The 15,390-nt window shown below is 44.8% G+C and overlaps 7 non-coding genes across 7 annotated transcripts; all 7 read left to right on the top strand.

The window, feature by feature from the left end:
- The first annotated feature begins 1,524 nt into the window (after positions 1–1,524).
- Positions 1,525–1,717, top strand: LOC141227143 (U2 spliceosomal RNA). The gene has a single exon (XR_012294249.1). It is a non-coding gene; the product is annotated as a U2 spliceosomal RNA (small nuclear RNA).
- Positions 1,718–2,829: 1,112 nt separating this feature from the next.
- On the top strand, positions 2,830–3,020 carry LOC141227546 (U2 spliceosomal RNA). Its single transcript, XR_012294536.1, has one exon. It is a non-coding gene; the product is annotated as a U2 spliceosomal RNA (small nuclear RNA).
- A 1,115-nt stretch (positions 3,021–4,135) lies between these two features.
- LOC141227545 (U2 spliceosomal RNA) lies at positions 4,136–4,326 on the top strand. The gene has a single exon (XR_012294535.1). It is a non-coding gene; the product is annotated as a U2 spliceosomal RNA (small nuclear RNA).
- A 1,115-nt stretch (positions 4,327–5,441) lies between these two features.
- LOC141227542 (U2 spliceosomal RNA) lies at positions 5,442–5,632 on the top strand. The gene has a single exon (XR_012294533.1). It is a non-coding gene; the product is annotated as a U2 spliceosomal RNA (small nuclear RNA).
- A 1,115-nt stretch (positions 5,633–6,747) lies between these two features.
- Positions 6,748–6,938, top strand: LOC141227541 (U2 spliceosomal RNA). The gene has a single exon (XR_012294532.1). It is a non-coding gene; the product is annotated as a U2 spliceosomal RNA (small nuclear RNA).
- A 6,136-nt stretch (positions 6,939–13,074) lies between these two features.
- Positions 13,075–13,264, top strand: LOC141227250 (U2 spliceosomal RNA). The gene has a single exon (XR_012294333.1). It is a non-coding gene; the product is annotated as a U2 spliceosomal RNA (small nuclear RNA).
- Positions 13,265–14,379: 1,115 nt separating this feature from the next.
- Positions 14,380–14,570, top strand: LOC141227540 (U2 spliceosomal RNA). The gene has a single exon (XR_012294531.1). It is a non-coding gene; the product is annotated as a U2 spliceosomal RNA (small nuclear RNA).
- Positions 14,571–15,390: the final 820 nt, after the last annotated feature.

The raw sequence follows: 15,390 nt of genomic DNA, 5'->3' as shown, positions 1-15,390 counted from the left end.
CCTCGTCCAGACGTGTGAGAGGTTCGGCCGGGCTTCAGGGGCCAAAGTCAACTGCAGGAAGTCGGAAGCCATGCTCTTCGGGGATTGGCAGCCGGCCTCCTCCGCCCCCTTCCCCTTCAACATTCAACCGGATTTTCTCAAGGTGCTGGGAGTCTGGTTCGGGAAGGAAGGAGCGGCCCTCAAGTCCTGGCAAGAACGCTTGGCCAAGGTGAAGCAACGGATCGGACTCTGGAGCCTCAGACACCTCACTTGTGAGGGTAAGGCACTCGTCCTGCGTAATGAGGTCCTGCCCGTCTTGCAGTACACGGCGCAGGCCTGGCCCCCACACGTCACTGTGTGCAGGGCCATTACCAGGACAGTGTTTCACTTTGTCTGGGGATCCAAGATGGACAGAGTCAGGCGGGCCGTCATGTACAAGGAGCCTCGCAAGGGTGGGAAGGGCGTTCCAGATATCCCCACCCTCCTGCGATCCTCTTTTGTGTGTGATTGTGTCCGCCGGACTTTGCAAGTCAAGAATGGCTCCGCGGGCAGGTCCATGTCTCGCTTCTTCCTGCTTCCTCTTTGGAGGCGACTCGGCTGGGACAAGTGGGACAGCTCCTTCCCCTACAACTGGACGACGCCATGGTTCTACGGAGACGTCGTTCGATTTGTGGGGGAGCATCAACTGGAGGGACTCAAGCCCGACTTGTGGAAGCCCAAAACTATCCACAAGCTAATCAGAGCCAAGGATGACGTGGAGAACATCACAGGACTTCACCAGGACACGCTGGAGACTGTGTGGACAAATGTGTCGTCTGACAGGCTGACCAACGGGCACAAGGACTTGTCGTGGATGGCGATTCAGGGCGGACTGCCCGTCCGGTCATTCATGCATGCCCGGAACCTGTGCAAGACCCGGTACTGCCCAAGGTGCCCCTTCGTGGAGGAAACATCTTTGCACACTTTTTGGGACTGCGGATTTGCACAGCGCCTATTGACTGCACTTGAGGACGACCTGAGGAACTCTGTCCCCAGGGCGAGCCTATCGCACCATTCTGTGCTTTACGGACTCTTCCCTGGGGTTCATACCGTCGGAGCCATCCAGGAGGCTTGGCGCCTTATGAACTGCTTCAAGGATGCCGTTTGGGTCGCCAGGAACCGGCTCATCTTGAGGAGGGAGAGGATGTCCATCCAGGACTGCCGCAGGCTGATCCACAGCCTGCTCAGAGACTATTCCATCATGGACGGTCCGGAGGACGAGGATGAGGACTAAACCCCTCCTCCCCCTCTCCCCTTATGTGTCTTGTCTTTCAATAAAGCTTCGGGCCTGTGATTTTCCCCTCCCCATCCCCTTTTTCCCAATCCCCATCCCTTATCACGGTTCGTCGTACTGTATTGATTGACATGCTTTTTCTTTCAGATTGAGTGTTTTGTGTAGCATAGGGGTGTGATGTGTCTAGTTAGTGCGTCGTATCCTCATGCTATGTAAATATGATGTAGAATTCTGTGTGTACTGGGCTGCGGCACTGTACACTGTCTGTTAACTTATTTTTTGTGCTAATAAAAGATATATTCAATCAAAAAATCTGTTCTTATCAGTTTAATATCTGATACGTCCCCTATCTGGGGACCATATATTAAATGGATTTTTAGAACAGGGAGATGGAAAAAGAGCTTGCTCTGTCCACTCCACGCATTGACCTGGTATTGCAGTATCTCCAGGACTGGTGCACCCCTTCTTTAATGCAGTTTCTAAAATCAGAAAGAATTGAATTCAATGTTTTTTGTTCATTTTGCTTGTTTGTCGGATTTTGGGATGGACTCTTTGGCTTTGCTTTTCTTCTCCTCATTGGATTTTTCATGTTCAAAGTTGCAGAAGCCAGATTACAAGCTCATTTTGGTTCAACTTCAGCAACTGTGCATTGCATTGCCATGTAATGTGATGCAATGCTATCTTTCTAGCTCTCCCTTTTTACTTCCTTTTGGATAAACAGACATATTAGGCAAGCATTTTGGAGCTTTCACCTAAATAACTACAGGTGGTGAGATAAGCTGCACAATATAATTGACCTTTCAGTATATTGTTGCACACACACCATCTATTTAGCAAATGCCCTTGTTATCAACAGCAGCCTTTTAAACTCACCTGAGCTAACAGGTATGTGCGCTGGTTACTCTGCTGCGCTTAAAATTTATTTTTTGGTTTGCTACAATGCCTTTTCTGAAACGTCTCCTTCTGCTGGAACACTGACTTCTTTCATTTAATGCCTGCAGACTATAAAAGAGAACCCAACCCAAAAAGTTTGGTTGATTAGTCTGTGGCATTCTGTTAAACTGTTGCTTATGGCGGTCTCTGTGAGCTTCTCAGCGACATTCAGCCAGCCAGGTATCCTGCCTGCAGTAGATGGAATGTGGCAATGGAACGCTGGCTGCGCGTGTCATAATAGGCTCTGAGCCTTTATATACCTGTGCACAGCAGCAGCCACCTTCAGTCTGCTGCTGGACAGCCAGCAGCAGCAGCAGCAGGAGAGGTATGTAATCAGGAGCCCTCCTGCTAAGGGTAGACAGCTGCTCGTTCCACCCCACCCCCCGCCTTAATTGGTTCTCCTCCCTTCCAACGGTGTTGAGGCGGGTGGGAACAGCAGGGGGTGAAGGTGCTGTGTTTAAAGAGGTGGAGTTATGCAGATCTAAAACGCGTGGATTGCAGCAGCAGCAAGCCGAAAAGTGCAGGCATGTAAGGGATCTAGAGGTTGACAACATGTCTTCTTAACGGGAGTCCAGGAGCTCATCTCCACAAATGGACTTTTCAGGATCCTTGGGTGGCTCCGTAGTTTGAAACCAATTCTGGTTATCGCTTCTCGGCCTTTTGGCTAAGATCAAGTGTAGTATCTGTTCTTATCAGTTTAATATCTGATACGTCCCCTATCTGGGGACCATATATTAAATGGATTTTTAGAACAGGGAGATGGAAAAAGAGCTTGCTCTGTCCACTCCACGCATTGACCTGGTATTGCAGTATCTCCAGGACCGGTGCACCCCTTCTTTAATGCAGTTTCTAAGATCAGAAAGAATTGAATTCAATGTTTTTTGTTCATTTTGCTTGTTTGTCGGATTTTGGGATGGACTCTTTGGCTTTGCATTTCTTCTCCTCATTGGATTTTTCATGTTCAAAGTTGCAGAAGCCAGATTACAAGCTCATTTTGGTTCAACTTCAGCAACTGTGCATTGCATTGCCATGTAATGTGATGCAATGCTATCTTTCTAGCTCTCCCTTTTTACTTCCTTTTGGATAAACAGACATATTAGGCAAGCATTTTGGAGCTTTCACCTAAATAACTACAGGTGGTGAGATAAGCTGCACAATATAATTGACCTTTCAGTATATTGTTGCACACACACCATCTATTTAGCAAATGCCCTTGTTATCAACAGCAGCCTTTTAAACTCACCTGAGCTAACAGGTATGTGCGCTGGTTACTCTGCTGCGCTTAAAATTTCTTTTTTGGTTTGCTACAATGCCTTTTCTGAAACGTTGTCTCCTTCTGCTGGAACACTGACTTCTTTCATTTAATGCCTGCAGACTATAAAAGAGAACCCAACCCAAAAAGTTTGGTTGATTAGTCTGTGGCATTCTGTTAAACTGTTGCTTATGGCGGTCTCTGTGAGCTTCTCAGCGACATTCAGCCAGCCAGGTATCCTGCCTGCAGTAGATGGAATGTGGCAATGGAACGCTGGCTGCGCGTGTCATAATAGGCTCTGAGCCTTTATATACCTGTGCACAGCAGCAGCCACCTTCAGTCTGCTGCTGGACAGCCAGCAGCAGCAGCAGCAGGAGAGGTATGTAATCAGGAGCCCTCCTGCTAAGGGTAGACAGCTGCTCGTTCCACCCCACCCCCCGCCTTAATTGGTTCTCCTCCCTTCCAACGGTGTTGAGGCGGGTGGGAACAGCAGGGGGTGAAGGTGCTGTGTTTAAAGAGGTGGAGTTATGCAGATCTAAAACGCGTGGATTGCAGCAGCAGCAAGCCGAAAAGTGCAGGCATGTAAGGGATCTAGAGGTTGACAACATGTCTTCTTAACGGGAGTTCAGGAGCTCATCTCCACAAATGGACTTTTCAGGATCCTTGGGTGGCTCCGTAGTTTGAAACCAATTCTGGTTATCGCTTCTCGGCCTTTTGGCTAAGATCAAGTGTAGTATCTGTTCTTATCAGTTTAATATCTGATACGTCCCCTATCTGGGGACCATATATTAAATGGATTTTTAGAACAGGGAGATGGAAAAAGAGCTTGCTCTGTCCACTCCACGCATTGACCTGGTATTGCAGTATCTCCAGGACCGGTGCACCCCTTCTTTAATGCAGTTTCTAAAATCAGAAAGAATTGAATTCAATGTTTTTTGTTCATTTTGCTTGTTTGTCGGATTTTGGGATGGACTCTTTGGCTTTGCTTTTCTTCTCCTCATTGGATTTTTCATGTTCAAAGTTGCAGAAGCCAGATTACAAGCTCATTTTGGTTCAACTTCAGCAACTGTGCATTGCATTGCCATGTAATGTGATGCAATGCTATCTTTCTAGCTCTCCCTTTTTACTTCCTTTTGGATAAACAGACATATTAGGCAAGCATTTTGGAGCTTTCACCTAAATAACTACAGGTGGTGAGATAAGCTGCACAATATAATTGACCTTTCAGTATATTGTTGCACACACACCATCTATTTAGCAAATGCCCTTGTTATCAACAGCAGCCTTTTAAACTCACCTGAGCTAACAGGTATGTGCGCTGGTTACTCTGCTGCGCTTAAAATTTCTTTTTTGGTTTGCTACAATGCCTTTTCTGAAACGTTGTCTCCTTCTGCTGGAACACTGACTTCTTTCATTTAATGACTGCAGACTATAAAAGAGAACCCAACCCAAAAAGTTTGGTTGATTAGTCTGTGGCATTCTGTTAAACTGTTCCTTATGGCGGTCTCTGTGAGCTTCTCAGCGACATTCAGCCAGCCAGGTATCCTGCCTGCAGTAGATGGAATGTGGCAATGGAACGCTGGCTGCGCGTGTCATAATAGGCTCTGAGCCTTTATATACCTGTGCACAGCAGCAGCCACCTTCAGTCTGCTGCTGGACAGCCAGCAGCAGCAGCAGCAGGAGAGGTATGTAATCAGGAGCCCTCCTGCTAAGGGTAGACAGCTGCTCATTCCACCCCACCCCCCGCCTTAATTGGTTCTCCTCCCTTCCAACGGTGTTGAGGCGGGTGGAAACAGCAGGGGGTGAAGGTGCTGTGTTTAAAGAGGTGGAGTTATGCAGATCTAAAACGCGTGGATTGCAGCAGCAGCAAGCCGAAAAGTGCAGGCATGTAAGGGATCTAGAGGTTGACAACATGTCTTCTTAACGGGAGTCCAGGAGCTCATCTCCACAAATGGACTTTTCAGGATCCTTGGGTGGCTCCGTAGTTTGAAACCAATTCTGGTTATCGCTTCTCGGCCTTTTGGCTAAGATCAAGTGTAGTATCTGTTCTTATCAGTTTAATATCTGATACGTCCCCTATCTGGGGACCATATATTAAATGGATTTTTAGAACAGGGAGATGGAAAAAGAGCTTGCTCTGTCCACTCCACGCATTGACCTGGTATTGCAGTATCTCCAGGACCGGTGCACCCCTTCTTTAATGCAGTTTCTAAAATCAGAAAGAATTGAATTCAATGTTTTTTGTTCATTTTGCTTGTTTGTCGGATTTTGGGATGGACTCTTTGGCTTTGCTTTTCTTCTCCTCATTGGATTTTTCATGTTCAAAGTTGCAGAAGCCAGATTACAAGCTCATTTTGGTTCAACTTCAGCAACTGTGCATTGCATTGCCATGTAATGTGATGCAATGCTATCTTTCTAGCTCTCCCTTTTTACTTCCTTTTGGATAAACAGACATATTAGGCAAGCATTTTGGAGCTTTCACCTAAATAACTACAGGTGGTGAGATAAACTGCACAATATAAATGACCTTTCAGTATATTGTTGCACACACACCATCTATTTAGCAAATGCCCTTGTTATCAACAGCAGCCTTTTAAACTCACCTGAGCTAACAGGTATGTGCGCTGGTTACTCTGCTGCGCTTAAAATTTCTTTTTTGGTTTGCTACAATGCCTTTTCTGAAACGTTGTCTCCTTCTGCTGGAACACTGACTTCTTTCATTTAATGCCTGCAGACTATAAAAGAGAACCCAACCCAAAAAGTTTGGTTGATTAGTCTGTGGCATTCTGTTAAACTGTTGCTTATGGCGGTCTCTGTGAGCTTCTCAGCGACATTCAGCCAGCCAGGTATCCTGCCTGCAGTAGATGGAATGTGGCAATGGAACGCTGGCTGCGCGTGTCATAATAGGCTCTGAGCCTTTATATACCTGTGCACAGCAGCAGCCACCTTCAGTCTGCTGCTGGACAGCCAGCAGCAGCAGCAGCAGGAGAGGTATGTAATCAGGAGCCCTCCTGCTAAGGGTAGACAGCTGCTCGTTCCACCCCACCCCCCGCCTTAATTGGTTCTCCTCCCTTCCAACGGTGTTGAGGCGGGTGGGAACAGCAGGGGGTGAAGGTGCTGTGTTTAAAGAGGTGGAGTTATGCAGATCTAAAACGCGTGGATTGCAGCAGCAGCAAGCCGAAAAGTGCAGGCATGTAAGGGATCTAGAGGTTGACAACATGTCTTCTTAACGGGAGTCCAGGAGCTCATCTCCACAAATGGACTTTTCAGGATCCTTGGGTGGCTCCGTAGTTTGAAACCAATTCTGGTTATCGCTTCTCGGCCTTTTGGCTAAGATCAAGTGTAGTATCTGTTCTTATCAGTTTAATATCTGATACGTCCCCTATCTGGGGACCATATATTAAATGGATTTTTAGAACAGGGAGATGGAAAAAGAGCTTGCTCTGTCCACTCCACGCATTGACCTGGTATTGCAGTATCTCCAGGACCGGTGCACCCCTTCTTTAATGCAGTTTCTAAAATCAGAAAGAATTGAATTCAATGTTTTTTGTTCATTTTGCTTGTTTGTCGGATTTTGGGATGGACTCTTTGGCTTTGCTTTTCTTCTCCTCATTGGATTTTTCATGTTCAAAGTTGCAGAAGCCAGATTACAAGCTCATTTTGGTTCAACTTCAGCAACTGTGCATTGCATTGCCATGTAATGTGATGCAATGCTATCTTTCTAGCTCTCCCTTTTTACTTCCTTTTGGATAAACAGACATATTAGGCAAGCATTTTGGAGCTTTCACCTAAATAACTACAGGTGGTGAGATAAGCTGCACAATATAATTGACCTTTCAGTATATTGTTGCACACACACCATCTATTTAGCAAATGCCCTTGTTATCAACAGCAGCCTTTTAAACTCACCTGAGCTAACAGGTATGTGCGCTGGTTACTCTGCTGCGCTTAAAATTTCTTTTTTGGTTTGCTACAATGCCTTTTCTGAAACGTTGTCTCCTTCTGCTGGAACACTGACTTCTTTCATTTAATGCCTGCAGACTATAAAAGAGAACCCAACCCAAAAAGTTTGGTTGATTAGTCTGTGGCATTCTGTTAAACTGTTGCTTATGGCGGTCTCTGTGAGCTTCTCAGCGACATTCAGCCAGCCAGGTATCCTGCCTGCAGTAGATGGAATGTGGCAATGGAACGCTGGCTGCGCGTGTCATAATAGGCTCTGAGCCTTTATATACCTGTGCACAGCAGCAGCCACCTTCAGTCTGCTGCTGGACAGCCAGCAGCAGCAGCAGCAGGAGAGGTATGTAATCAGGAGCCCTCCTGCTAAGGGTAGACAGCTGCTCGTTCCACCCCACCCCCCGCCTTAATTGGTTCTCCTCCCTTCCAACGGTGTTGAGGCGGGTGGGAACAGCAGGGGGTGAAGGTGCTGTGTTTAAAGAGGTGGAGTTATGCAGATCTAAAACGCGTGGATTGCAGCAGCAGCAAGCCGAAAAGTGCAGGCATGTAAGGGATCTAGAGGTTGACAACATGTCTTCTTAACGGGAGTCCAGGAGCTCATCTCCACAAATGGACTTTTCAGGATCCTTGGGTGGCTCCGTAGTTTGAAACCAATTCTGGTTATCGCTTCTCGGCCTTTTGGCTAAGACCATTTGGTTGCAGCCTGATAGGTGCGAGTTCTCTGGAGGAATCCAGGCCTTTTTGCGAAAGGATTTGGCGATTTTCTGTGGTAATATACCGACAGGTTTTGAAGATGAACTTCGTGAAGAATACTATCCGAATTGGAGTGGATCCATCAGTTTCCGAGAGGAATAATGTGTCCTTCATCGTGGAGAAACTTTTGGAAGGAAAAGCTGGAGCAAAACGAGGCGACTTCTACAGCGTCAACGAGTTTCCTAAATCAGGTACATATGACGTGACTTTTGTAGAAGAAAATACCTGCCTTGATGTGTTTGAGTGGCTTCGGAGTCACATTGATGATCCTTTTTTGGAAGGGGTGTGGTTTGAACCCTTGTTTGGACTTCAAGAAAAGATTGTGTGGGTAACAGTTTATAACCCTTTTACTGAGCCAGCATTGCTTGAAGGCTTCCTTGCACGGTACTGTGATTATGTGCGTAAAGGGGAAAAGCAGTTTAATTCTTTAGGTATTTTCAGCTGCAAATACAAGTTTCGGGTGAAACTGAAGAAGGATCCTGGAAGTGTGGGAGGCTTTAGACATCCTCCTGCGAATTTTTCTGTGGCGGGACATAGGGGCTTCCTTTACTATGTAGGGCAGCCTATGTATTGCAGGAAATGTTACTGCTTTGGACATGTGCAGGATGCATGTAAGAAAGGGCAATGTTGCCGTAACTGCAAAGAGGAGGGGCATGTGGCAAGTGCGTGCCCGAAGCCCAAGGCTTGTGACATGTGTGGAAGTGGTGAGCACATGTTTAAAGATTGCCCGCAGGGTGTGCCCAGGAAAACTGATAAGGAGAGGAAGAAGGAGGAGGAGGAGAGGAGGGTTTTGCAGCAGATAGAAAGAGAAACTGCTAGAATGGAGAGAGAGCAGAGGAGGCGGAGTGAAAGGTCTGCCCCTGAAACTGTGAGTCTGAGGCCTGCTTACCAGAAGGAGAAAAAGGCACCTAAAATGGAGAAGGAGCTTGTGAAAGAATTGAGGAGAATGGAGGGGCAGATGAATGCAGCGGGAGAAGGAAGGTGTCCGGATACGTTGGACTTTCAGGACGCTGTAGATGCTGCAGATTGTATGGAAACTGGGGAAGGGTCATCACACCCTTCAGATCCTGAGAATATTGAGGAGTACTTCTCCGATGAGGGTGGGGGGAGTAGAAAGTGTCACAGGGAGGGTGGTGGGGCAAATGATGAAGAAGATATCAAGGCACCGCAGCGAAAAGTGGGTGCCAAGAAAGCAAGGTGGGGTGATGGTGATGCTGCTAGCGGCTCGGAAACGAGTTGCTCGGTTCAGATGGTGGAAGAAGATAGTGGGGGTGCTGGTTAAGGTTGCCTTGCAATATGCGTGATAATGCCTATTATAAGCTTTGACTTAAGTCAAAGGCTTTTTCTTGTGAGTGGAGTTTTTGTAGTGTTTTTGTAACTTTTCTGTTTTCGTTTTTTTTTAGGAGGTTTAAAAAAGGAAAAAATGGGTTTTACTATAATTTCACAAAATGTGAGAGTGTTTAAAAATAAGGCCAGGAGGGCTGCAATTTTTGATTTTTTGGCTATGAAGAATGCATCGATTTTTTGTTTGCAAGAGTGTGGAGTGGTGGATGGGGTGAGAGGAGATGAATGGTCTCATGGAGCATCTGTGTGGTCGGGGAGTGCATGTAATAAAAATGATGGTGTGGGGATTTTAGTTAAAGGGAGGGAGGTGGTTTTGAGTGATTATGTGGTGATTGATGTGGGGAGGTGCATTTTAGCAAATTTTGAGTATAAAAATGTTAAATTTTGTGTTATTAATGTTTATGCGCCGGTGGAGAAAAATGACCGGAAAAAGTTATTTGAAAAAAATTAAACTTTTTGTTCCGGGAAGAATGCCTGTGGTGATTGTGGGTGATATGAATTGTGATGTGGGGAGAGTGAATGTGGATGTGTCTGGGAAAACTTTGTTAGAGTTGGTTAGTGATTTTGATTTGCATGATATGCAAAGTGTATGTAAAGTGAGGCCTTTGTTAAATACCTTCTTTTCCGAAAGTGGAAGAATACAATCTAGATTGGATTACTGTTTTATTTCAAAAAATATGATTCCTGTTGACTATAAGCAGGAGAATGTTTTGTTTTCAGATCATGTGTGCATGTCGTGTGAGTTGGATGTGAATGTGAATGGGGTGTTTGGGAAAGGTTTGTGGAAGTTGAATGTTAAGTTATTGGAGTATGAGGAAGTAAGAAAGGAATATGCAAGACGGTATGAGGAGTGGTGTGAGTGTAAAAATGGTTTTGGGAATGTTTGTGGGTGGTGGGATTGGGTTAAAAAACAGACAAAAAATTTTTTCAAAAATTTGGGTTATAAGATGGCAGCAGTCAAGAGGAGACATTTTGTGAGTTTAAATGCACGTTTAAGTTTCTTGTATAAATTGAGGGAGGGAGGGATGGAGGTGGAGGAGGATATTTTACAAGTGAAAAAGGAGGTTCATGAGTTCTTGTTGGAAAAAGGGAGGAGTATTGTCTTTAGAGCAAAAGTTGATAATTTGGAGTATGATGAAAAATGTTCACGTTTTTTTTTCAAGAAGGTTTTTGGGAAAAAGCAAAATATGTGTGTGTTGAATGGAGCAGATGGAAGCGAGGTGAGTGGAGAGGATATGTGTGAGGAAGTGGCAAAGTTTTATGAGGATTTGTATGCTGTAAAGTGGAGGGATGAGTGTTTGGAGAATGATGTTTTGAGTACGTTAGAGAGTAAATTGAATGAGGCGGAAAGAGAGAGGGTGATGGATGCTGTGACAAGTGATGAAGTATGGAAGGTTATGTGTAGTATGGCTTTGAATAAGACGCCGGGGGGGGATGGTCTTCCAGTAGAATTTTACCGCATGATGTGGGATGTGATTGGGAGTGATTTTGTGTATTTTTGTAAGTATATGTGGGAAAATATGGAGGTGGCAGGTAGTATGCGTGCAGGTATGGTTGTATTGATTCCGAAAAAGGGTGATTTGAAGAGTCTGAAAAACTGGAGGCCAATAACATTATTGAACTGTGATTATAAGATCTACGCAAAATTAATGGCAAATAGGATGCGTGATGTGATAGAGAGTGTGATTGGGGATGAGCAGTGTTGTGCAGTACCTGGGAGACGGATTCACGAGTGTGTGTGTATATTGAGAGATTGTCTATGGGATTGTATGAGCCGGAAGAAGAGTGTGTTTTTGTTGAGCCTGGATTTTGAAAAGGCGTATGATAGGTTGTCGCATGGTTTTTTGTTTAGAGTGTTGCTGAGAATGGGTTTTCCTGCTGATTTTGTTGGGAGAGTGAGAAGTCTATATACAGATATTTATAGTTGTGTTTTAATGAACGGTTATGTCGGTAGGAGAGTGAATGTGCATTCGGGCGTGAGGCAGGGGTGTCCGTTATCCCCTGTGGCTTTTATTTGTGCAATTGAACCTTTGTTGTGTATGTTGAGGAAGGATAAAGTGGTTCGAGGTGTGCAAGTGCCGGGAGGTGGAGGAAGAGAGTGGAAGGTGAGTGGTTATATGGATGACGTGTGTGTATTATGTGATTCTGAATGTTCGGTGAGGCGGGTGAAGTTGTTAGTGTCTATCTTTTGTGGTGCGTCTGCATTTAAAGTGAATTGGGAAAAGAGTGAGTGTAAGGTTTTTGGAAGTGGTATTTTGAGTAGAGATGTAGGTGTGAACGTAGTGAATGGGCCCATTAAGGTTTTGGGAGTGAAGTTTTCAGAAAGATTGGATGGGAAAGAAAGTTGGGATGACGCGAAAGAGAAGGTTGAAAAGAAGTTATGTTTTTGGAAGTTGAGAAGCCTTACTTTCTTTGGAAAAATCTTAGTCATTAAAAGCGTGGTGTTGCCTATTTTTTTATATGTTGCAGTTGTGTTTCCACCAGGTTATATGGTTTTGAGAGGATTGAATAGGATTTTGTTTGTTTTTTTGTGGAATTCTAAAATGGAGAGGGCGCGGAGGGAAGTGTTGGTGAAGCGTATGGAGAAAGGTGGTTTGGGTTTTCCAAATTTAGAAGTTTTTTTGGGTGTGAATATTGTGGTGTTTGTGCTGAAAGTGATTATGGGCGATGGAAAGTTTTCATGTATGTGTGGATATTTATTTGGGGCTTATTCTTTTCGTTTGAAGTGGAGAGAGAGGGATTTGCGGTGTCCGGTTGCTTTTGAGGTGCCCGTGTGGTATGTGTGGGTTTATAAGTTTTTGGTGAAGTATGAGTTGTGTGATGTGGATGTGAGGTTGTTGGGAAATAAGAAGGCTGTGTACAGGATGATTGAGTGTAGAGAAATGGAGAGTGGAATAAATTTGATGAGAGGGTGTGATGTGCAAAAAGTATGGAAGAAGGTGCGGATGGGTGGTATGACAAATAAGCAGAGTGAGGTTGTGTGGCAGTCTTTGCATGGAGTGTTGCCAGTAAGAGAGTTTCAGAGGAATAGAGGTTTAGTGAGGAGTGAAACGTGTCCAAGAAATGGCTGTGGTGGAAGGGAAAGTGTGTTGCATGTTTTTTGGAATTGCCAGTATGCTAGAGATGTGATTGGGAGAATGGGGCCTTTGTGTAAAGAATTGTGTGGTGTGAATTTGTTGTCCTTTGAGTTGTTTATGTTTGGTTTGGGAATATGTGATGGGACGAAGGAAAGAGTCTTGTGGTTGATGCTTGCGTGTATAAAGGAAGTGTTATGGGATGTGAGGAATGTGTATGTGTTTAAAAGGAAGGAAATTGCTGTAAAGGATAGTGTGAAGGTGATTATGGGGAAGATGTATGTGTGTTTCTTATGGGACAAAAAGAGGAGAGGGGAAGTGGATGCGGAGGGAATATGGAAAGTTAAAAAGTGGAGATATTTTGTAAATACTTCTTGATCTTGTTTTCTGTGTAAGGTTTAAAAAGAAGAAATAAAAATTTTTCCGGTGATGATGGGAGCAGCATTTGTGTCGTTGAGATGATGCAGCTGTTTGGAAGGAAGTTCCTTTGGTCGTGACTATACACCGTGGATTTCCCCATCTGAGGGAAAAAAAAAAAAAAAAAAAAAATCTGTTCTTATCAGTTTAATATCTGATACGTCCCCTATCTGGGGACCATATATTAAATGGATTTTTAGAACAGGGAGATGGAAAAAGAGCTTGCTCTGTCCACTCCACGCATTGACCTGGTATTGCAGTATCTCCAGGACCGGTGCACCCCTTCTTTAATGCAGTTTCTAAAATCAGAAAGAATTGAATTCAATGTTTTTTGTTCATTTTGCTTGTTTGTCGGATTTTGGGATGGACTCTTTGGCTTTGCTTTTCTTCTCCTCATTGGATTTTTCATGTTCAAAGTTGCAGAAGCCAGATTACAAGCTCATTTTGGTTCAACTTCAGCAACTGTGCATTGCATTGCCATGTAATGTGATGCAATGCTATCTTTCTAGCTCTCCCTTTTTACTTCCTTTTGGATAAACAGACATATTAGGCAAGCATTTTGGAGCTTTCACCTAAATAACTACAGGTGGTGAGATAAGCTGCACAATATAATTGACCTTTCAGTATATTGTTGCACACACACCATCTATTTAGCAAATGCCCTTGTTATCAACAGCAGCCTTTTAAACTCACCTGAGCTAACAGGTATGTGCGCTGGTTACTCTGCTGCGCTTAAAATTTCTTTTTTGGTTTGCTACAATGCCTTTTCTGAAACGTTGTCTCCTTCTGCTGGAACACTGACTTCTTTCATTTAATGCCTGCAGACTATAAAAGAGAACCCAACCCAAAAAGTTTGGTTGATTAGTCTGTGGCATTCTGTTAAACTGTTGCTTATGGCGGTCTCTGTGAGCTTCAAAGCGACATTCAGCCAGCCAGGTATCCTGCCTGCAGTAGATGGAATGTGGCAATGGAACGCTGGCTGCGCGTGTCATAATAGGCTCTGAGCCTTTATATACCTGTGCACAGCAGCAGCCACCTTCAGTCTGCTGCTGGACAGCCAGCAGCAGCAGCAGCAGGAGAGGTATGTAATCAGGAGCCCTCCTGCTAAGGGTAGACAGCTGCTCGTTCCACCCCACCCCCCGCCTTAATTGGTTCTCCTCCCTTCCAACGGTGTTGAGGCGGGTGGGAACAGCAGGGGGTGAAGGTGCTGTGTTTAAAGAGGTGGAGTTATGCAGATCTAAAACACGTGGATTGCAGCAGCAGCAAGCCGAAAAGTGCAGGCATGTAAGGGATCGAGAGGTTGACAACATGTCTTCTTAACGGGAGTCCAGGAGCTCATCTCCACAAATGGACTTTTCAGGATCCTTGGGTGGCTCCGTAGTTTGAAACCAATTCTGGTTATCGCTTCTCGGCCTTTTGGCTAAGATCAAGTGTAGTATCTGTTCTTATCAGTTTAATATCTGATACGTCCCCTATCTGGGGACCATATATTAAATGGATTTTTAGAACAGGGAGATGGAAAAAGAGCTTGCTCTGTCCACTCCACGCATTGACCTGGTATTGCAGTATCTCCAGGACCGGTGCACCCCTTCTTTAATGCAGTTTCTAAAATCAGAAAGAATTGAATTCAATGTTTTTTGTTCATTTTGCTTGTTTGTCGGATTTTGGGATGGACTCTTTGGCTTTGCTTTTCTTCTCCTCATTGGATTTTTCATGTTCAAAGTTGCAGAAGCCAGATTACAAGCTCATTTTGGTTCAACTTCAGCAACTGTGCACTGCATTGCCATGTAATGTGATGCAATGCTATCTTTCTAGCTCTCCCTTTTTACTTCCTTTTGGATAAACAGACATATTAGGCAAGCATTTTGGAGCTTTCACCTAAATAACTACAGGTGGTGAGATAAGCTGCACAATATAATTGACCTTTCAGTATATTGTTGCACACACACCATCTATTTAGCAAATGCCCTTGTTATCAACAGCAGCCTTTTAAACTCACCTGAGCTAACAGGTATGTGCGCTGGTTACTCTGCTGCGCTTAAAATTTCTTTTTTGGTTTGCTACAATGCCTTTTCTGAAACGTTGTCTCCTTCTGCTGGAACACTGACTTCTTTCATTTAATGCCTGCAGACTATAAAAGAGAACCCAACCCAAAAAGTTTGGTTGATTAGTCTGTGGCATTCTGTTAAACTGTTGCTTATGGCGGTCTCTGTGAGCTTCTCAGCGACATTCAGCCAGCCAGGTATCCTGCCTGCAGTAGATGGAATGTGGCAATGGAACGCTGGCTGCGCGTGTCATAATAGGCTCTGAGCCTTTATATACCTGTGCACAGCAGCAGCCACCTTCAGTCTGCTGCTGGACAGCCAGCAGCAGCAGCAGCAGGAGAGGTATGTAATCAGGAGCCCTCCTGC

Source organism: Phyllobates terribilis, unplaced genomic scaffold (genome assembly GCF_046119375.1).
Source record: "Phyllobates terribilis strain yellow unplaced genomic scaffold, ASM4611937v1 Scaffold_416__1_contigs__length_1633014, whole genome shotgun sequence".
Classification (NCBI taxonomy): domain Eukaryota; kingdom Metazoa; phylum Chordata; class Amphibia; order Anura; family Dendrobatidae; genus Phyllobates; species Phyllobates terribilis.
The sequence above is the reverse complement of the archived record's forward strand: the minus strand, read 5'-3'. Positions and strand labels throughout refer to the sequence as shown.